Genomic DNA, 16,375 nt, shown 5'->3' with positions numbered 1-16,375 from the left:
CACCCACCCAGAAAGTGTATGGGAGGCTGGTTGGCTGCCAGCCTTCCTTCCATTCCTATGAGTAATGTGAGTGCTCATGAAGGGGACATGGTTGGGTCCACCCCTTTCCCGGTTATCCCCTCTAGGCCTTTTGGCTTAGATCAAGTGTAAAAAAAGAAAGGATCTTGCGACAGATCGCATCCTGAGGCACGTTTTTTTTTTGTGTGAATACTTGCACTTGGGTGACTTGTGAGCACATACTGATACATACGTTCCCTATCTGGGGACCATAAATTAAATGGATTTTTGAGAAAGGGAGCTGATTTGGAAGCTTGCTTCTGTCGCCCTATGCATTGACCCGATGTGGCAGTATCTTCGGGTAGTGAACAGTGCACCACCCCATTCCAGTGTTAAACAAGAAAGATTCTCATTTAATCCTCCGTGGGTGAGAATTTGAGTTTGAGAATTGGAGACCAAAATGATGAGTTGCACTGACTGGTTTATGAACGTCTATTCATTTAGCGTTTTAATGACCATGTTTGCACACTGATTGGTGTAAAAAAATAAAATAAAACTAAATAATAATAATCTAGCACACCTGTGCAGGTTTGACATGACATGACAGGTAGCTGTCTTGTGGGTGGTGCTGAATCCTGTTAAATGACATGAGGGTCTCATGCCTATACACAAGGGTGTGTCATTGCTGTTGCTTGACCATGCATTGGTTTCTGTGGTCAGTGAATGATAAAAACAAAATTTACCATCCATTGATGGATGGGAAATCCGCCATGAGGCATTTGTTTTTAGAAACTGCTGCTCACAACCAATGTTGCAATGGAGTGTCTCCATCTGCTGGTGGTATTGGAAAGGCATTAGTGCTATGACAGGGTCTGAAGAAGAAGAAGAAGAAGAAGAAGAAGAAGACGGAAAAAAATATATATAAAAAGAAAAAGAGAGAGAGAGAGAGAGACTGACTTAGTGAGCGAGTGAGTGAGAGAGTGAGAGTGAGTGAGAGTGAATGAGTGAGTGAGTGATTGAGTGAGTGAGTGAGTGAGTGAGTGAGAACAAATGAGTTAAAGCAAGTGAGTGAGAGAGATCGAATGAATGAAAGTCTGAATGACAGAAAGAAAAAAGGATGAAGAAAGAAGCATGAAGAAAAAAAAATGTATATGGAGTTGCTGACATGAGTGCAATCTACAAAGCCGTTGAGGCTGATCCTCATGGGAGGATTATTGCACCAGGACCCTTAGCACTTTTAAAATGCCATTCAATGCCACGGGCTAGATGTAAACTGCAGATGACCATGTTGTGGTAGTTACCATGGATACCCAAGTGATGTGTGAGCTAACACATAGGCCCAACAGATTCCAAGAAGGCCAGAATCACCAGCGGCACCACCATCAATTGTCAGGTCACCCGGATTCAGCAAATACCAGAGTCCAAAATGATGCAGGTTTATACTGTTAATTTTCAGTTTATCGTTACAGTTGGTGTTATTCCATGTCGGAAGGGACGCAGCTACAGCCAGTGGGGTAACTAGAGACAGGCAGGCAGCTATGTGCAACAAAGGTAGGCGTGTTGTTTTCATATGCAGATCTGAAATATTGTCTTATATGCAAGAGGAGGAGTGATGGGGGTTCAGGCAAAAGCCAGGCTATGGATTGCATTGCTAAATGCTCCATCAGAGTGCAATGGTCGCCTGTCCTTTTTTTAAGTGATGATGTGGGTTTAGCCTGTGCTGTATGTATGTATGGGTGGCTGACTGCCACCCACCCAGAAAGTGTATGGGAGGCTGGTTGGCTGCCAGCCTTCCTTCCATTCCTATGAGTAATGTGAGTGCTCATGAAGGGGACATGGTTGGGTCCACCCCTTTCCCGGTTATCCCCTCTAGGCCTTTTGGCTTAGATCAAGTGTAAAAAAAGAAAGGATCTTGCGACAGATCGCATCCTGAGGCACGTTTTTTTTTTGTGTGAATACTTGCACTTGGGTGACTTGTGAGCACATACTGATACATACGTTCCCTATCTGGGGACCATAAATTAAATGGATTTTTGAGAAAGGGAGCTGATTTGGAAGCTTGCTTCTGTCGCCCTATGCATTGACCCGATGTGGCAGTATCTTCGGGTAGTGAACAGTGCACCACCCCATTCCAGTGTTAAACAAGAAAGATTCTCATTTAATCCTCCGTGGGTGAGAATTTGAGTTTGAGAATTGGAGACCAAAATGATGAGTTGCACTGACTGGTTTATGAACGTCTATTCATTTAGCGTTTTAATGACCATGTTTGCACACTGATTGGTGTAAAAAAATAAAATAAAACTAAATAATAATAATCTAGCACACCTGTGCAGGTTTGACATGACATGACAGGTAGCTGTCTTGTGGGTGGTGCTGAATCCTGTTAAATGACATGAGGGTCTCATGCCTATACACAAGGGTGTGTCATTGCTGTTGCTTGACCATGCATTGGTTTCTGTGGTCAGTGAATGATAAAAACAAAATTTACCATCCATTGATGGATGGGAAATCCGCCATGAGGCATTTGTTTTTAGAAACTGCTGCTCACAACCAATGTTGCAATGGAGTGTCTCCATCTGCTGGTGGTATTGGAAAGGCATTAGTGCTATGACAGGGTCTGAAGAAGAAGAAGAAGAAGAAGAAGACGGAAAAAAATATATATAAAAAGAAAAAGAGAGAGAGAGAGAGAGACTGACTTAGTGAGCGAGTGAGTGAGAGAGTGAGAGTGAGTGAGAGTGAATGAGTGAGTGAGTGATTGAGTGAGTGAGTGAGTGAGTGAGAACAAATGAGTTAAAGCAAGTGAGTGAGAGAGATCGAATGAATGAAAGTCTGAATGACAGAAAGAAAAAAGGATGAAGAAAGAAGCATGAAGAAAAAAAAATGTATATGGAGTTGCTGACATGAGTGCAATCTACAAAGCCGTTGAGGCTGATCCTCATGGGAGGATTATTGCACCAGGACCCTTAGCACTTTTAAAATGCCATTCAATGCCACGGGCTAGATGTAAACTGCAGATGACCATGTTGTGGTAGTTACCATGGATACCCAAGTGATGTGTGAGCTAACACATAGGCCCAACAGATTCCAAGAAGGCCAGAATCACCAGCGGCACCACCATCGATTGTCAGGTCACCCGGATTCAGCAAATACCAGAGTCCAAAATGATGCAGGTTTATACTGTTAATTTTCAGTTTATCGTTACAGTTGGTGTTATTCCATGTCGGAAGGGACGCAGCTACAGCCAGTGGGGTAACTAGAGACAGGCAGGCAGCTATGTGCAACAAAGGTAGGCGTGTTGTTTTCATATGCAGATCTGAAATATTGTCTTATATGCAAGAGGAGGAGTGATGGGGGTTCAGGCAAAAGCCAGGCTATGGATTGCATTGCTAAATGCTCCATCAGAGTGCAATGGTCGCCTGTCCTTTTTTTAAGTGATGATGTGGGTTTAGCCTGTGCTGTATGTATGTATGGGTGGCTGACTGCCACCCACCCAGAAAGTGTATGGGAGGCTGGTTGGCTGCCAGCCTTCCTTCCATTCCTATGAGTAATGTGAGTGCTCATGAAGGGGACATGGTTGGGTCCACCCCTTTCCCGGTTATCCCCTCTAGGCCTTTTGGCTTAGATCAAGTGTAAAAAAAGAAAGGATCTTGCGACAGATCGCATCCTGAGGCACGTTTTTTTTTTGTGTGAATACTTGCACTTGGGTGACTTGTGAGCACATACTGATACATACGTTCCCTATCTGGGGACCATAAATTAAATGGATTTTTGAGAAAGGGAGCTGATTTGGAAGCTTGCTTCTGTCGCCCTATGCATTGACCCGATGTGGCAGTATCTTCGGGTAGTGAACAGTGCACCACCCCATTCCAGTGTTAAACAAGAAAGATTCTCATTTAATCCTCCGTGGGTGAGAATTTGAGTTTGAGAATTGGAGACCAAAATGATGAGTTGCACTGACTGGTTTATGAACGTCTATTCATTTAGCGTTTTAATGACCATGTTTGCACACTGATTGGTGTAAAAAAATAAAATAAAACTAAATAATAATAATCTAGCACACCTGTGCAGGTTTGACATGACATGACAGGTAGCTGTCTTGTGGGTGGTGCTGAATCCTGTTAAATGACATGAGGGTCTCATGCCTATACACAAGGGTGTGTCATTGCTGTTGCTTGACCATGCATTGGTTTCTGTGGTCAGTGAATGATAAAAACAAAATTTACCATCCATTGATGGATGGGAAATCCGCCATGAGGCATTTGTTTTTAGAAACTGCTGCTCACAACCAATGTTGCAATGGAGTGTCTCCATCTGCTGGTGGTATTGGAAAGGCATTAGTGCTATGACAGGGTCTGAAGAAGAAGAAGAAGAAGAAGAAGAAGACGGAAAAAAATATATATAAAAAGAAAAAGAGAGAGAGAGAGAGAGACTGACTTAGTGAGCGAGTGAGTGAGAGAGTGAGAGTGAGTGAGAGTGAATGAGTGAGTGAGTGATTGAGTGAGTGAGTGAGTGAGTGAGAACAAATGAGTTAAAGCAAGTGAGTGAGAGAGATCGAATGAATGAAAGTCTGAATGACAGAAAGAAAAAAGGATGAAGAAAGAAGCATGAAGAAAAAAAAATGTATATGGAGTTGCTGACATGAGTGCAATCTACAAAGCCGTTGAGGCTGATCCTCATGGGAGGATTATTGCACCAGGACCCTTAGCACTTTTAAAATGCCATTCAATGCCACGGGCTAGATGTAAACTGCAGATGACCATGTTGTGGTAGTTACCATGGATACCCAAGTGATGTGTGAGCTAACACATAGGCCCAACAGATTCCAAGAAGGCCAGAATCACCAGCGGCACCACCATCGATTGTCAGGTCACCCGGATTCAGCAAATACCAGAGTCCAAAATGATGCAGGTTTATACTGTTAATTTTCAGTTTATCGTTACAGTTGGTGTTATTCCATGTCGGAAGGGACGCAGCTACAGCCAGTGGGGTAACTAGAGACAGGCAGGCAGCTATGTGCAACAAAGGTAGGCGTGTTGTTTTCATATGCAGATCTGAAATATTGTCTTATATGCAAGAGGAGGAGTGATGGGGGTTCAGGCAAAAGCCAGGCTATGGATTGCATTGCTAAATGCTCCATCAGAGTGCAATGGTCGCCTGTCCTTTTTTTAAGTGATGATGTGGGTTTAGCCTGTGCTGTATGTATGTATGGGTGGCTGACTGCCACCCACCCAGAAAGTGTATGGGAGGCTGGTTGGCTGCCAGCCTTCCTTCCATTCCTATGAGTAATGTGAGTGCTCATGAAGGGGACATGGTTGGGTCCACCCCTTTCCCGGTTATCCCCTCTAGGCCTTTTGGCTTAGATCAAGTGTAAAAAAAGAAAGGATCTTGCGACAGATCGCATCCTGAGGCACGTTTTTTTTTGTGTGAATACTTGCACTTGGGTGACTTGTGAGCACATACTGATACATACGTTCCCTATCTGGGGACCATAAATTAAATGGATTTTTGAGAAAGGGAGCTGATTTGGAAGCTTGCTTCTGTCGCCCTATGCATTGACCCGATGTGGCAGTATCTTCGGGTAGTGAACAGTGCACCACCCCATTCCAGTGTTAAACAAGAAAGATTCTCATTTAATCCTCCGTGGGTGAGAATTTGAGTTTGAGAATTGGAGACCAAAATGATGAGTTGCACTGACTGGTTTATGAACGTCTATTCATTTAGCGTTTTAATGACCATGTTTGCACACTGATTGGTGTAAAAAAATAAAATAAAACTAAATAATAATAATCTAGCACACCTGTGCAGGTTTGACATGACATGACAGGTAGCTGTCTTGTGGGTGGTGCTGAATCCTGTTAAATGACATGAGGGTCTCATGCCTATACACAAGGGTGTGTCATTGCTGTTGCTTGACCATGCATTGGTTTCTGTGGTCAGTGAATGATAAAAACAAAATTTACCATCCATTGATGGATGGGAAATCCGCCATGAGGCATTTGTTTTTAGAAACTGCTGCTCACAACCAATGTTGCAATGGAGTGTCTCCATCTGCTGGTGGTATTGGAAAGGCATTAGTGCTATGACAGGGTCTGAAGAAGAAGAAGAAGAAGAAGAAGAAGACGGAAAAAAATATATATAAAAAGAAAAAGAGAGAGAGAGAGAGAGACTGACTTAGTGAGCGAGTGAGTGAGAGAGTGAGAGTGAGTGAGAGTGAATGAGTGAGTGAGTGATTGAGTGAGTGAGTGAGTGAGTGAGTGAGAACAAATGAGTTAAAGCAAGTGAGTGAGAGAGATCGAATGAATGAAAGTCTGAATGACAGAAAGAAAAAAGGATGAAGAAAGAAGCATGAAGAAAAAAAAATGTATATGGAGTTGCTGACATGAGTGCAATCTACAAAGCCGTTGAGGCTGATCCTCATGGGAGGATTATTGCACCAGGACCCTTAGCACTTTTAAAATGCCATTCAATGCCACGGGCTAGATGTAAACTGCAGATGACCATGTTGTGGTAGTTACCATGGATACCCAAGTGATGTGTGAGCTAACACATAGGCCCAACAGATTCCAAGAAGGCCAGAATCACCAGCGGCACCACCATCGATTGTCAGGTCACCCGGATTCAGCAAATACCAGAGTCCAAAATGATGCAGGTTTATACTGTTAATTTTCAGTTTATCGTTACAGTTGGTGTTATTCCATGTCGGAAGGGACGCAGCTACAGCCAGTGGGGTAACTAGAGACAGGCAGGCAGCTATGTGCAACAAAGGTAGGCGTGTTGTTTTCATATGCAGATCTGAAATATTGTCTTATATGCAAGAGGAGGAGTGATGGGGGTTCAGGCAAAAGCCAGGCTATGGATTGCATTGCTAAATGCTCCATCAGAGTGCAATGGTCGCCTGTCCTTTTTTTAAGTGATGATGTGGGTTTAGCCTGTGCTGTATGTATGTATGGGTGGCTGACTGCCACCCACCCAGAAAGTGTATGGGAGGCTGGTTGGCTGCCAGCCTTCCTTCCATTCCTATGAGTAATGTGAGTGCTCATGAAGGGGACATGGTTGGGTCCACCCCTTTCCCGGTTATCCCCTCTAGGCCTTTTGGCTTAGATCAAGTGTAAAAAAAGAAAGGATCTTGCGACAGATCGCATCCTGAGGCACGTTTTTTTTTGTGTGAATACTTGCACTTGGGTGACTTGTGAGCACATACTGATACATACGTTCCCTATCTGGGGACCATAAATTAAATGGATTTTTGAGAAAGGGAGCTGATTTGGAAGCTTGCTTCTGTCGCCCTATGCATTGACCCGATGTGGCAGTATCTTCGGGTAGTGAACAGTGCACCACCCCATTCCAGTGTTAAACAAGAAAGATTCTCATTTAATCCTCCGTGGGTGAGAATTTGAGTTTGAGAATTGGAGACCAAAATGATGAGTTGCACTGACTGGTTTATGAACGTCTATTCATTTAGCGTTTTAATGACCATGTTTGCACACTGATTGGTGTAAAAAAATAAAATAAAACTAAATAATAATAATCTAGCACACCTGTGCAGGTTTGACATGACATGACAGGTAGCTGTCTTGTGGGTGGTGCTGAATCCTGTTAAATGACATGAGGGTCTCATGCCTATACACAAGGGTGTGTCATTGCTGTTGCTTGACCATGCATTGGTTTCTGTGGTCAGTGAATGATAAAAACAAAATTTACCATCCATTGATGGATGGGAAATCCGCCATGAGGCATTTGTTTTTAGAAACTGCTGCTCACAACCAATGTTGCAATGGAGTGTCTCCATCTGCTGGTGGTATTGGAAAGGCATTAGTGCTATGACAGGGTCTGAAGAAGAAGAAGAAGAAGAAGAAGAAGACGGAAAAAAATATATATAAAAAGAAAAAGAGAGAGAGAGAGAGAGACTGACTTAGTGAGCGAGTGAGTGAGAGAGTGAGAGTGAGTGAGAGTGAATGAGTGAGTGAGTGATTGAGTGAGTGAGTGAGTGAGTGAGAACAAATGAGTTAAAGCAAGTGAGTGAGAGAGATCGAATGAATGAAAGTCTGAATGACAGAAAGAAAAAAGGATGAAGAAAGAAGCATGAAGAAAAAAAAATGTATATGGAGTTGCTGACATGAGTGCAATCTACAAAGCCGTTGAGGCTGATCCTCATGGGAGGATTATTGCACCAGGACCCTTAGCACTTTTAAAATGCCATTCAATGCCACGGGCTAGATGTAAACTGCAGATGACCATGTCGTGGTAGTTACCATGGATACCCAAGTGATGTGTGAGCTAACACATAGGCCCAACAGATTCCAAGAAGGCCAGAATCACCAGCGGCACCACCATCGATTGTCAGGTCACCCGGATTCAGCAAATACCAGAGTCCAAAATGATGCAGGTTTATACTGTTAATTTTCAGTTTATCGTTACAGTTGGTGTTATTCCATGTCGGAAGGGACGCAGCTACAGCCAGTGGGGTAACTAGAGACAGGCAGGCAGCTATGTGCAACAAAGGTAGGCGTGTTGTTTTCATATGCAGATCTGAAATATTGTCTTATATGCAAGAGGAGGAGTGATGGGGGTTCAGGCAAAAGCCAGGCTATGGATTGCATTGCTAAATGCTCCATCAGAGTGCAATGGTCGCCTGTCCTTTTTTTAAGTGATGATGTGGGTTTAGCCTGTGCTGTATGTATGTATGGGTGGCTGACTGCCACCCACCCAGAAAGTGTATGGGAGGCTGGTTGGCTGCCAGCCTTCCTTCCATTCCTATGAGTAATGTGAGTGCTCATGAAGGGGACATGGTTGGGTCCACCCCTTTCCCGGTTATCCCCTCTAGGCCTTTTGGCTTAGATCAAGTGTAAAAAAAGAAAGGATCTTGCGACAGATCGCATCCTGAGGCACGTTTTTTTTTGTGTGAATACTTGCACTTGGGTGACTTGTGAGCACATACTGATACATACGTTCCCTATCTGGGGACCATAAATTAAATGGATTTTTGAGAAAGGGAGCTGATTTGGAAGCTTGCTTCTGTCGCCCTATGCATTGACCCGATGTGGCAGTATCTTCGGGTAGTGAACAGTGCACCACCCCATTCCAGTGTTAAACAAGAAAGATTCTCATTTAATCCTCCGTGGGTGAGAATTTGAGTTTGAGAATTGGAGACCAAAATGATGAGTTGCACTGACTGGTTTATGAACGTCTATTCATTTAGCGTTTTAATGACCATGTTTGCACACTGATTGGTGTAAAAAAATAAAATAAAACTAAATAATAATAATCTAGCACACCTGTGCAGGTTTGACATGACATGACAGGTAGCTGTCTTGTGGGTGGTGCTGAATCCTGTTAAATGACATGAGGGTCTCATGCCTATACACAAGGGTGTGTCATTGCTGTTGCTTGACCATGCATTGGTTTCTGTGGTCAGTGAATGATAAAAACAAAATTTACCATCCATTGATGGATGGGAAATCCGCCATGAGGCATTTGTTTTTAGAAACTGCTGCTCACAACCAATGTTGCAATGGAGTGTCTCCATCTGCTGGTGGTATTGGAAAGGCATTAGTGCTATGACAGGGTCTGAAGAAGAAGAAGAAGAAGAAGAAGAAGAAGAAGAAGAAGACGGAAAAAAATATATATTAAAAGAAAAAGAGAGAGAGAGAGAGAGAGACTGACTTAGTGAGCGAGTGAGTGAGAGAGTGAGAGTGAGTGAGAGTGAATGAGTGAGTGAGTGATTGAGTGAGTGAGTGAGTGAGTGAGAACAAATGAGTTAAAGCAAGTGAGTGAGAGAGATCGAATGAATGAAAGTCTGAATGACAGAAAGAAAAAAGGATGAAGAAAGAAGCATGAAGAAAAAAAAATGTATATGGAGTTGCTGACATGAGTGCAATCTACAAAGCCGTTGAGGCTGATCCTCATGGGAGGATTATTGCACCAGGACCCTTAGCACTTTTAAAATGCCATTCAATGCCACGGGCTAGATGTAAACTGCAGATGACCATGTTGTGGTAGTTACCATGGATACCCAAGTGATGTGTGAGCTAACACATAGGCCCAACAGATTCCAAGAAGGCCAGAATCACCAGCGGCACCACCATCGATTGTCAGGTCACCCGGATTCAGCAAATACCAGAGTCCAAAATGATGCAGGTTTATACTGTTAATTTTCAGTTTATCGTTACAGTTGGTGTTATTCCATGTCGGAAGGGACGCAGCTACAGCCAGTGGGGTAACTAGAGACAGGCAGGCAGCTATGTGCAACAAAGGTAGGCGTGTTGTTTTCATATGCAGATCTGAAATATTGTCTTATATGCAAGAGGAGGAGTGATGGGGGTTCAGGCAAAAGCCAGGCTATGGATTGCATTGCTAAATGCTCCATCAGAGTGCAATGGTCGCCTGTCCTTTTTTTAAGTGATGATGTGGGTTTAGCCTGTGCTGTATGTATGTATGGGTGGCTGACTGCCACCCACCCAGAAAGTGTATGGGAGGCTGGTTGGCTGCCAGCCTTCCTTCCATTCCTATGAGTAATGTGAGTGCTCATGAAGGGGACATGGTTGGGTCCACCCCTTTCCCGGTTATCCCCTCTAGGCCTTTTGGCTTAGATCAAGTGTAAAAAAAGAAAGGATCTTGCGACAGATTGCATCCTGAGGCACGTTTTTTTTTGTGTGAATACTTGCACTTGGGTGACTTGTGAGCACATACTGATACATACGTTCCCTATCTGGGGACCATAAATTAAATGGATTTTTGAGAAAGGGAGCTGATTTGGAAGCTTGCTTCTGTCGCCCTATGCATTGACCCGATGTGGCAGTATCTTCGGGTAGTGAACAGTGCACCACCCCATTCCAGTGTTAAACAAGAAAGATTCTCATTTAATCCTCCGTGGGTGAGAATTTGAGTTTGAGAATTGGAGACCAAAATGATGAGTTGCACTGACTGGTTTATGAACGTCTATTCATTTAGCGTTTTAATGACCATGTTTGCACACTGATTGGTGTAAAAAAATAAAATAAAACTAAATAATAATAATCTAGCACACCTGTGCAGGTTTGACATGACATGACAGGTAGCTGTCTTGTGGGTGGTGCTGAATCCTGTTAAATGACATGAGGGTCTCATGCCTATACACAAGGGTGTGTCATTGCTGTTGCTTGACCATGCATTGGTTTCTGTGGTCAGTGAATGATAAAAACAAAATTTACCATCCATTGATGGATGGGAAATCCGCCATGAGGCATTTGTTTTTAGAAACTGCTGCTCACAACCAATGTTGCAATGGAGTGTCTCCATCTGCTGGTGGTATTGGAAAGGCATTAGTGCTATGACAGGGTCTGAAGAAGAAGAAGAAGAAGAAGAAGAAGAAGAAGACGGAAAAAAATATATATAAAAAGAAAAAGAGAGAGAGAGAGAGAGACTGACTTAGTGAGCGAGTGAGTGAGAGAGTGAGAGTGAGTGAGAGTGAATGAGTGAGTGAGTGATTGAGTGAGTGAGTGAGTGAGAACAAATGAGTTAAAGCAAGTGAGTGAGAGAGATCGAATGAATGAAAGTCTGAATGACAGAAAGAAAAAAGGATGAAGAAAGAAGCATGAAGAAAAAAAAATGTATATGGAGTTGCTGACATGAGTGCAATCTACAAAGCCGTTGAGGCTGATCCTCATGGGAGGATTATTGCACCAGGACCCTTAGCACTTTTAAAATGCCATTCAATGCCACGGGCTAGATGTAAACTGCAGATGACCATGTTGTGGTAGTTACCATGGATACCCAAGTGATGTGTGAGCTAACACATAGGCCCAACAGATTCCAAGAAGGCCAGAATCACCAGCGGCACCACCATCGATTGTCAGGTCACCCGGATTCAGCAAATACCAGAGTCCAAAATGATGCAGGTTTATACTGTTAATTTTCAGTTTATCGTTACAGTTGGTGTTATTCCATGTCGGAAGGGACGCAGCTACAGCCAGTGGGGTAACTAGAGACAGGCAGGCAGCTATGTGCAACAAAGGTAGGCGTGTTGTTTTCATATGCAGATCTGAAATATTGTCTTATATGCAAGAGGAGGAGTGATGGGGGTTCAGGCAAAAGCCAGGCTATGGATTGCATTGCTAAATGCTCCATCAGAGTGCAATGGTCGCCTGTCCTTTTTTTAAGTGATGATGTGGGTTTAGCCTGTGCTGTATGTATGTATGGGTGGCTGACTGCCACCCACCCAGAAAGTGTATGGGAGGCTGGTTGGCTGCCAGCCTTCCTTCCATTCCTATGAGTAATGTGAGTGCTCATGAAGGGGACATGGTTGGGTCCACCCCTTTCCCGGTTATCCCCTCTAGGCCTTTTGGCTTAGATCAAGTGTAAAAAAAGAAAGGATCTTGCGACAGATCGCATCCTGAGGCACGTTTTTTTTTTGTGTGAATACTTGCACTTGGGTGACTTGTGAGCACATACTGATACATACGTTCCCTATCTGGGGACCATAAATTAAATGGATTTTTGAGAAAGGGAGCTGATTTGGAAGCTTGCTTCTGTCGCCCTATGCATTGACCCGATGTGGCAGTATCTTCGGGTAGTGAACAGTGCACCACCCCATTCCAGTGTTAAACAAGAAAGATTCTCATTTAATCCTCCGTGGGTGAGAATTTGAGTTTGAGAATTGGAGACCAAAATGATGAGTTGCACTGACTGGTTTATGAACGTCTATTCATTTAGCGTTTTAATGACCATGTTTGCACACTGATTGGTGTAAAAAAATAAAATAAAACTAAATAATAATAATCTAGCACACCTGTGCAGGTTTGACATGACATGACAGGTAGCTGTCTTGTGGGTGGTGCTGAATCCTGTTAAATGACATGAGGGTCTCATGCCTATACACAAGGGTGTGTCATTGCTGTTGCTTGACCATGCATTGGTTTCTGTGGTCAGTGAATGATAAAAACAAAATTTACCATCCATTGATGGATGGGAAATCCGCCATGAGGCATTTGTTTTTAGAAACTGCTGCTCACAACCAATGTTGCAATGGAGTGTCTCCATCTGCTGGTGGTATTGGAAAGGCATTAGTGCTATGACAGGGTCTGAAGAAGAAGAAGAAGAAGAAGACGGAAAAAAATATATATAAAAAGAAAAAGAGAGAGAGAGAGAGAGACTGACTTAGTGAGCGAGTGAGTGAGAGAGTGAGAGTGAGTGAGAGTGAATGAGTGAGTGAGTGATTGAGTGAGTGAGTGAGTGAGTGAGAACAAATGAGTTAAAGCAAGTGAGTGAGAGAGATCGAATGAATGAAAGTCTGAATGACAGAAAGAAAAAAGGATGAAGAAAGAAGCATGAAGAAAAAAAAATGTATATGGAGTTGCTGACATGAGTGCAATCTACAAAGCCGTTGAGGCTGATCCTCATGGGAGGATTATTGCACCAGGACCCTTAGCACTTTTAAAATGCCATTCAATGCCACGGGCTAGATGTAAACTGCAGATGACCATGTTGTGGTAGTTACCATGGATACCCAAGTGATGTGTGAGCTAACACATAGGCCCAACAGATTCCAAGAAGGCCAGAATCACCAGCGGCACCACCATCGATTGTCAGGTCACCCGGATTCAGCAAATACCAGAGTCCAAAATGATGCAGGTTTATACTGTTAATTTTCAGTTTATCGTTACAGTTGGTGTTATTCCATGTCGGAAGGGACGCAGCTACAGCCAGTGGGGTAACTAGAGACAGGCAGGCAGCTATGTGCAACAAAGGTAGGCGTGTTGTTTTCATATGCAGATCTGAAATATTGTCTTATATGCAAGAGGAGGAGTGATGGGGGTTCAGGCAAAAGCCAGGCTATGGATTGCATTGCTAAATGCTCCATCAGAGTGCAATGGTCGCCTGTCCTTTTTTTAAGTGATGATGTGGGTTTAGCCTGTGCTGTATGTATGTATGGGTGGCTGACTGCCACCCACCCAGAAAGTGTATGGGAGGCTGGTTGGCTGCCAGCCTTCCTTCCATTCCTATGAGTAATGTGAGTGCTCATGAAGGGGACATGGTTGGGTCCACCCCTTTCCCGGTTATCCCCTCTAGGCCTTTTGGCTTAGATCAAGTGTAAAAAAAGAAAGGATCTTGCGACAGATCGCATCCTGAGGCACGTTTTTTTTTGTGTGAATACTTGCACTTGGGTGACTTGTGAGCACATACTGATACATACGTTCCCTATCTGGGGACCATAAATTAAATGGATTTTTGAGAAAGGGAGCTGATTTGGAAGCTTGCTTCTGTCGCCCTATGCATTGACCCGATGTGGCAGTATCTTCGGGTAGTGAACAGTGCACCACCCCATTCCAGTGTTAAACAAGAAAGATTCTCATTTAATCCTCCGTGGGTGAGAATTTGAGTTTGAGAATTGGAGACCAAAATGATGAGTTGCACTGACTGGTTTATGAACGTCTATTCATTTAGCGTTTTAATGACCATGTTTGCACACTGATTGGTGTAAAAAAATAAAATAAAACTAAATAATAATAATCTAGCACACCTGTGCAGGTTTGACATGACATGACAGGTAGCTGTCTTGTGGGTGGTGCTGAATCCTGTTAAATGACATGAGGGTCTCATGCCTATACACAAGGGTGTGTCATTGCTGTTGCTTGACCATGCATTGGTTTCTGTGGTCAGTGAATGATAAAAACAAAATTTACCATCCATTGATGGATGGGAAATCCGCCATGAGGCATTTGTTTTTAGAAACTGCTGCTCACAACCAATGTTGCAATGGAGTGTCTCCATCTGCTGGTGGTATTGGAAAGGCATTAGTGCTATGACAGGGTCTGAAGAAGAAGAAGAAGAAGAAGAAGAAGACGGAAAAAAATATATATAAAAAGAAAAAGAGAGAGAGAGAGAGAGACTGACTTAGTGAGCGAGTGAGTGAGAGAGTGAGAGTGAGTGAGAGTGAATGAGTGAGTGAGTGATTGAGTGAGTGAGTGAGTGAGTGAGAACAAATGAGTTAAAGCAAGTGAGTGAGAGAGATCGAATGAATGAAAGTCTGAATGACAGAAAGAAAAAAGGATGAAGAAAGAAGCATGAAGAAAAAAAAATGTATATGGAGTTGCTGACATGAGTGCAATCTACAAAGCCGTTGAGGCTGATCCTCATGGGAGGATTATTGCACCAGGACCCTTAGCACTTTTAAAATGCCATTCAATGCCACGGGCTAGATGTAAACTGCAGATGACCATGTTGTGGTAGTTACCATGGATACCCAAGTGATGTGTGAGCTAACACATAGGCCCAACAGATTCCAAGAAGGCCAGAATCACCAGCGGCACCACCATCGATTGTCAGGTCACCCGGATTCAGCAAATACCAGAGTCCAAAATGATGCAGGTTTATACTGTTAATTTTCAGTTTATCGTTACAGTTGGTGTTATTCCATGTCGGAAGGGACGCAGCTACAGCCAGTGGGGTAACTAGAGACAGGCAGGCAGCTATGTGCAACAAAGGTAGGCGTGTTGTTTTCATATGCAGATCTGAAATATTGTCTTATATGCAAGAGGAGGAGTGATGGGGGTTCAGGCAAAAGCCAGGCTATGGATTGCATTGCTAAATGCTCCATCAGAGTGCAATGGTCGCCTGTCCTTTTTTTAAGTGATGATGTGGGTTTAGCCTGTGCTGTATGTATGTATGGGTGGCTGACTGCCACCCACCCAGAAAGTGTATGGGAGGCTGGTTGGCTGCCAGCCTTCCTTCCATTCCTATGAGTAATGTGAGTGCTCATGAAGGGGACATGGTTGGGTCCACCCCTTTCCCGGTTATCCCCTCTAGGCCTTTTGGCTTAGATCAAGTGTAAAAAAAGAAAGGATCTTGCGACAGATCGCATCCTGAGGCACGTTTTTTTTTGTGTGAATACTTGCACTTGGGTGACTTGTGAGCACATACTGATACATATGTTCCCTATCTGGGGACCATAAATTAAATGGATTTTTGAGAAAGGGAGCTGATTTGGAAGCTTGCTTCTGTCGCCCTATGCATTGACCCGATGTGGCAGTATCTTCGGGTAGTGAACAGTGCACCACCCCATTCCAGTGTTAAACAAGAAAGATTCTCATTTAATCCTCCGTGGGTGAGAATTTGAGTTTGAGAATTGGAGACCAAAATGATGAGTTGCACTGACTGGTTTATGAACGTCTATTCATTTAGCGTTTTAATGACCATGTTTGCACACTGATTGGTGTAAAAAAATAAAATAAAACTAAATAATAATAATCTAGCACACCTGTGCAGGTTTGACATGACATGACAGGTAGCTGTCTTGTGGGTGGTGCTGAATCCTGTTAAATGACATGAGGGTCTCATGCCTATACACAAGGGTGTGTCATTGCTGTTGCTTGACCATGCATTGGTTTCTGTGGTCAGTGAA

General features: G+C 43.4%; 10 pseudogenes; all 10 read left to right on the top strand.

Annotated features, from left to right (window-relative positions):
- Positions 1 to 114: 114 nt before the first annotated feature.
- Positions 115 to 379, top strand: LOC130287897 (U2 spliceosomal RNA; annotated as a pseudogene).
- A 1,480-nt stretch (positions 380 to 1,859) lies between these two features.
- On the top strand, positions 1,860 to 2,124 carry LOC130287896 (U2 spliceosomal RNA; annotated as a pseudogene).
- A 1,470-nt stretch (positions 2,125 to 3,594) lies between these two features.
- On the top strand, positions 3,595 to 3,859 carry LOC130287895 (U2 spliceosomal RNA; annotated as a pseudogene).
- Positions 3,860 to 5,332: 1,473 nt separating this feature from the next.
- On the top strand, positions 5,333 to 5,596 carry LOC130286014 (U2 spliceosomal RNA; annotated as a pseudogene).
- A 1,477-nt stretch (positions 5,597 to 7,073) lies between these two features.
- LOC130286013 (U2 spliceosomal RNA) lies at positions 7,074 to 7,337 on the top strand (annotated as a pseudogene).
- A 1,473-nt stretch (positions 7,338 to 8,810) lies between these two features.
- LOC130286011 (U2 spliceosomal RNA) lies at positions 8,811 to 9,074 on the top strand (annotated as a pseudogene).
- A 1,487-nt stretch (positions 9,075 to 10,561) lies between these two features.
- Positions 10,562 to 10,825, top strand: LOC130290178 (U2 spliceosomal RNA; annotated as a pseudogene).
- A 1,475-nt stretch (positions 10,826 to 12,300) lies between these two features.
- LOC130287894 (U2 spliceosomal RNA) lies at positions 12,301 to 12,565 on the top strand (annotated as a pseudogene).
- Positions 12,566 to 14,032: 1,467 nt separating this feature from the next.
- On the top strand, positions 14,033 to 14,296 carry LOC130286010 (U2 spliceosomal RNA; annotated as a pseudogene).
- Positions 14,297 to 15,769: 1,473 nt separating this feature from the next.
- Positions 15,770 to 16,033, top strand: LOC130287243 (U2 spliceosomal RNA; annotated as a pseudogene).
- Positions 16,034 to 16,375: the final 342 nt, after the last annotated feature.

The sequence above is a fragment of the Hyla sarda genome, chromosome 8 (genome assembly GCF_029499605.1).
Source record: "Hyla sarda isolate aHylSar1 chromosome 8, aHylSar1.hap1, whole genome shotgun sequence".
NCBI classification, from domain to species: domain Eukaryota; kingdom Metazoa; phylum Chordata; class Amphibia; order Anura; family Hylidae; genus Hyla; species Hyla sarda.
Note: the sequence above shows the minus strand (reverse complement) of the source record. Positions and strands in the feature narration are given on the sequence as shown.